The sequence below is a fragment of the Salvelinus fontinalis genome, chromosome 8 (assembly GCF_029448725.1).
Source record: "Salvelinus fontinalis isolate EN_2023a chromosome 8, ASM2944872v1, whole genome shotgun sequence".
NCBI classification, from domain to species: domain Eukaryota; kingdom Metazoa; phylum Chordata; class Actinopteri; order Salmoniformes; family Salmonidae; genus Salvelinus; species Salvelinus fontinalis.
Window position 1 is genome coordinate 21,030,112 of NC_074672.1, and position 6,445 is coordinate 21,036,556.

The following is a 6,445-nucleotide window of genomic DNA, read 5'->3' on the forward strand; positions in this document are numbered from 1 at the left end:
TGCTTCTTACGAAGCCACTCCTTCGTTGTCCGGGCGGCGTGTTTGGGATCATTGTCATGCTGAAAGACCCAGCCACGTTTCATCTTCAATGCCCTTGCTGATGGAAGGAGGTTTTCACTCAAAATCTCATGATACATGGCCCCATTCATTCTTTCCTTTACACGGATCAGTCGTCCTGGTCCCTTGCAGAAAAACAGCCCCAAAGCATGATGTTTCCACCCCCATGCTTCACAGTAGGTATGGTGTTCTTTGGATGCAACTCAGCATTCTTTGTCCTCCAAACACGACGAGTTGAGTTTTTACCAAAAAGTTATATTTTGGTTTCCTCTGACCAAATGATATTCTCCCAATCTTCTTCTGGATCATCCAAATGCTCTCTAGCAAACTTCCGACGGGCCTGGACATGTACTGGCTTAAGCAGGGGGACACGTCTGGCACTGCAGGATTTGAGTCCCTGGCGGCGTAGTGTGTTACTGATGGTAGGCTGTGTTACTGATGGTAGGCTTTGTTACTTTGGTCCCAGTTCTCTGCAGGTCATTCACTAGGTCCCCCCGTGTGGTTCTGGGATTTTTGCTCACCGTTCTTGTGATCATTTTGACGCCACAGGGTGAGATCTTGCGTGGAGCCCCAGATCGAGGGAGATTATCAGTGGTCTTGTATGTCTTCCATTTCCTAATAATTGCTCCCACAGTTGATTTCTTCAAACCAAGCGGCTTACCTATTGCAGATTCAGTCTTCCCAGCCTGGTGCAGGTCTACAATTTTGTTTCTGGTGTCCTTTGACAGCTCTTTGGTCTTGGCCATAGTGGAGTTTGGAGTGTGACTGTTTGAGGTTGTGGACAGGTGTCTTTTATACTGATAACAAGTTCAAACAGGTGCCATTAATACAGGTAACGAGTGGAGGACAGAGGAGCCTCTTAAAGAAGAAGTTACAGGTCTGTGAGAGCCAGAAATCTTGCTTGTTTGTAGGTGACCAAATACTTATTTTCCACCATAATTTGCAAATAAATTCATAAAAAATCCTACAATGTGATTTTCTGGATTTTTTTTCTCATTTTGTCTGTCATAGTTGAAGTGTACCTATGATGAAAATTACAGGCCTCTCTCATCTTTTTAAGTGGGAGAACTTGCACAATTGGTGGCTGACTAAATACTTTTTTGCCCCACTGTAAGACACATGAATGTCTGAGGAATTTTAATTATGAGATTTGTTTTTTGAATTTGGTGCCCTGCACTTCGACTGGCTGTTGTCATATCGATCCCGTTAACGGGACTTCAGCCATAAGAAGTTTTAAACTTGCAAGTCGAAAGGGGATATTTCTTGCAAACCATAAAGATTGCTATTAAAAATGGGCTGGTGTATTTTCCAGACTCCTTTCATCTTAGGTGGATAAGGGACTGTGTCAATTCTGTATTGCTAGAATTTTTTTAGGGGTTACTTTTTAGGGGCTGGTGTTACTGCTCTGTGTCTTAGATTAGGCTTCTCTCCACATTAAAAAAAGCTACCTAAAGTAAATACTTGATCACATGAACCTTACATCCAATTTAGGCCAGCATTATTTGTAATGGCAATTCCCTATGATACGCTATTGGTACAGGTTGAGAGCAGTTCATGATGAGTCCACATAATGTAGGTAATTGACGTTTCAGACGTAGGTCTTTAGTTGAGTGATGTTCCATTTATTGCAGATATTGAAGATGATGAACATAAGGCCTACCGTGCAACGTGAAGAGTTGCACTCCATAATTGTTTGTGGGAATATTGTCACATCCTCTTCTGCTCCTCCCCTCCGGCGTACAACATCGCCAAAACACTAACCACCGGTCCTTGGATTCATCATTACGCACACCTGGCATTCATCATTATGCACACCTGTTCATCATGATTCACACCTGGACTTCATTACTGTCATAATTTCCTCCCCTTTATATGTCACTCCCTTATGTTTTCTCACCAGTTGTTATTGTTCTTGTTTACTGGCGTGTAGCCTTATGGAATTGTCTTGTTACTGGTTTCGCTGTTTTATTAAGTGTTTCACCTGCACGTGCTTCCCGACTCACAGCTCCGTTATTACAAATATTCTCTGAAAGTCGATTGACCAAAAACTTAGATTCTCTATTTAAATAAATTACCATCTGACTGTTTCTCCAGCTTAGCATTTTGCATCCAGCACCTTAGCTAATTGGTTTTGGTGTACAGTAGATTCTACCCATATATACAGTTGAAGTCGGAAGTTTACTTACACTTAGAAAAACACTCGTTTTTCAACCACTCCACAAATTTCTTGTTAACAAACTATAGTTTTGGCAAGTTGTTTAGGACATCTACTTTGTGCATGACACAAGCAATTTTTCCAACAATTGTTTATGGACAGATTATTTCACTTATATTTCACTGTATCACAATTCCAATGGGTCAGAAGTTTACATACACTAAGTTGACTGTGCCTTTAAACAGCTTGGAAAATTCCAGAAAATTATGTCATGGCTTTAGAAGCTTCTGATAGGCTAATTGACATCATTTGAGTCAATTGGAGGTGTACCTGTGGATGTATTTCAAGGCCTACCTTCAAACTCAGTGCCTCTTTGCTTGACATCATGGGAAAATCAAAAGAAATCAGCCAAGACCTCAGAAAAAAAAATGTAGCCCTCCACAAGTCTGGTTCATCCTTGGGAGCAATTTCCAAATGCCTGAAGGTACCACGCTCATCTGTACAAACAATAGTACGCAAGTATAAACACAATGGTACCACGCAGCCGTCCTACCGCTCAGGAAGAGATTAACGTACTTTGGTGCGAAAAGTGCAAATCAATCCCAGAACAACAGCAAAGGACTTTGTGAAGATGCTGGAGGAAATGAGTACAAAAGTATCTATATCCACAGTAAAACGAGTCCTAATTCGACATAACCTGAAAGGCCGCTCAGCAAGGAAGAAGCCACTGCTCCAAAACTGCCATAAAAAAGCCAGACTACGGTTTGCAACTGCACATGGGGACAAAGATCATACTTTGGAGAGATGGGGATGGTCCTCTGGTCTGATGAAATAAAAATAGAACTGTTTGGCCATAATGACCATCGTTATGTTTGGAGGAAAAAGGGGGATGCTTGCAAGCCGAAGTACACCATCCCAACCATGAAGCACGGTGGTGGCAACATCATGTTGTAGGGATGCTTTGCTGCAGGAGGGACTGGAGCACTTCACAAAATAGATGGCATCATGAGGAGTAAAATTATGTGGATATATTGAAGCAACATCTCAAGACATTAGTCAGGGAGTTAAAGCTTGGTCGCAAATGGGTCTTCCAAATGGACAATGACCCTAAGCATACTTCCAAAGTTGTGGCAAAATGGCTTAAGGACAACAAAGTCAAGGTATTGGAGTGGCCATCACAAAGCCCTGACCTCAATCCTATAGAAAATTTGTGGGCTGAACTGAAAAAGCGTGTGCGAGCAAGAGTCCGTTACACCAGCTCTGTCAGGAGGAATGGGCCAATATTCACCCAACTTATTGTGGGAAGTTTGTGGAAGGCTCCCCAAAACGTTTGACCAAAGTTAAACAATTTAAAGGCAATTCTACCAAATACTAATTGAGTGTATGTAAACTTCTGACCCACTGGGAATGTGATGAAAGAAATAAAAGCGGAAATAAATCATTCTCTCTACTATTATTCTGACATTTCACATTCTTAAAATAAAGTGGTGATCCTAACTGACCTAAAATAGGGAATTTTTACCAGGATAAAATGTCCGAAATTGTGAAAAACTGAGTTTAAATGTATTTGGCTAAGGTGTATGTAAACTTCCGAATTCAACTGTCTATATATATATATATATATATATATATATATATATATATATATATATATATATATTGAATTACAAAGCTGTAAAACATTTTCCTAAATATAACACTTCAACTTACCAAATACCATTGGTTTAATAAAAGGATTTCAGCATGAAAACTACTTTATATTTGTATGCACTTTTATTTATTTTACTATGTCAATGTCTATTGTAAATGTTTTTGCACAAAACTGGTGGCAGTGTTGAAAAAAAGTAAATAGTTGGTTGAGTTGCAGAGTTAATTGTTGAGATGCTCTTTGAATTAATTTGGCTATTTTCTCCTGATCCATATGGTCTAGAAACTCATGGATAGTATGGACACAGACACAGAATATAAAAAAAGTAAAACATTGTTTTTGTAATTACCAAAGTTACCATTTACCAAAATGACTGAATTCCTCTAACTTTTAATTACTGGCTTCTTCTACATTGTGACTAGATGGAGAATTAAAAGATAGACTCAGCTCTGTGACATAGGCAAAGATATTTATAACTAAACTGAGAGTTTATCTGTTTTCTATGGGAGCAAATGAAGCATAGTGGGCATAACAAGCAAGGAGGTGGGCAGAACTCAGCACAAGCTAGTGATAGCCTATTGGCGTTAGGGAACGCCTTCTCTGTAAAGTGTTCGTGAGCAATCACTCAATTCTCCCTTGCACTCATTGCAAACAACACCATTGTTTTGAAACTGGCAAATTGTCAAGTCTACAAAACTTAGTGCACTCTGTTCATAAAATATTATAGTTTTGGGAACCGAGAACTGTATTGAGAACGGGCCTTTCTTCGAACAGAAAATCAGCAGGATGTCTGCCTGGCTCCATCTCGCTCCCTACTATCACAAGGCCAGCCACTGGGCTTCATATCCTTGCCATATTTGGTGGGGAGAGGAAAACCGGATGCTTCAGATTTATAAATCCGGTGACACATCAGGCTACTTGTTCCATCTGTGACATAGGTGAGAAGTAAACAACATAGTGGGTCAATTACCACAACTAAGAGCTTTGAAGCGCAAGCCTAAACTTCACTGTTTTGGTCCTGTACCTACCACAGTGGGAGCGAAGACTTGCATCTTGCTCATCGCAATGGGCTTGTTCGACATTGCCTCCGACAGTGCAGGGGACTGCCGACTGACTGATCTACAAATCACCTTGTATCATAAATAACGAATAATTATTATTTGTAGTTCAGTCAGTCAGCCACAATTTACCCATGATACATCACGGTTTTGATGCTCTCGACTATGGCTATCATCTGTGGTACTGCTACTTTCTGTGGTGCTGCTCGCAGCAACGTAATTTAGCTGAGTCTACCTTTAATGTAGCAGCTGGTTAGGAGAATGATCCTTGCTATCCGGTATACTTGGGACTTCCCAACTCTGACACTACCCCATTGAAGTTGAAATGTAAAGTGGTTAAAGTAAGGGTTAGGTTTAGGGTTTAGGTAGGGGTTAAGGTTAGGGTTTAGGTTAGTGGCGTCCCAAGGATCATGTATAGCACTGACCTTTGGAGAATTAAAGTAGCAGGTTAGGATAATTAGGAAAAGGGTTAAGCTTAGCTGAAATGCTGTACTCCATCTAGCCACAACAGTAGAAGCCATCAGTGCAGAGAACCATCAGTATCACCACACCAGTAGTTTTGCAAACCTATGCAGGAATGAATCAATGCCGTTTGATCCACATTCACACAGTGTTAGCTTTTAGAATTTTCGCACAGTGATATCAGCACTCTGTGTGTCTCAAAAGGACAAGGTCCTACCGAGATTTGAACTCGGATCGCTGGATTCAAAGTCCAGAGTGCTATCCATTTCACCATAGGACGGGATGAAAACAGTTAAATAGGATTTTGCTGAGTAAAGGATGATCGCAGGAATATGCTATTTTCTGAATTAAATAAACTACTGACCTGCTTGACATTTTAATTAACCAGAAAAGTATTACCTCTCAAAGTACAAAGCAACGATGTACAGTAGCTCAATAGCTAAGCTATAGAATAGAATAGAATACAACTTTATTGTCCATCCAGGATGGACATTTTTCTTTGGCATCACCTTCATTAAAATAATCACATTACACATACAGTACATTCTCACATCATACACATTTAAACCAGTCAGTCCATAATTTTGCATACACTAACAACATAGAGGACATTAATACATTCACTCACAACTGATCACTGTCTCAACTGCACTAGATAGTACATATACCGCTACAATTTACTTTGCATTTAGTAGGCCAACAGCACAAGGAACGAATGAATGTTTTAACACGTTATTCTTGGCCATGAGCATTCTGAAGCGCCGGCCAGAGGGAAGCCTCTCGAACTGAGGGTGTAGAGGGTGGGAGGGGTCGCCAATGACAGCCAGTGCCTTCTTTATGGTTGCCTAGTGGCACAGAATGCTCAAATGTGCCTGTGGGCGACCAATTACTTTGCTGGCTGTGTTAACCTCACGCTCAGATTACCATACCAGACTGTCATATTGAACGTGAGGATGCTCTCCACCAAGCTGCTGTACACCCTCTCCAGAACATCCTGGCTGACCCCAAACCCATTTAACTTCCTGATTAAGAACAGGCGTTGGCTTGCTTTAAAAAAAATACTGT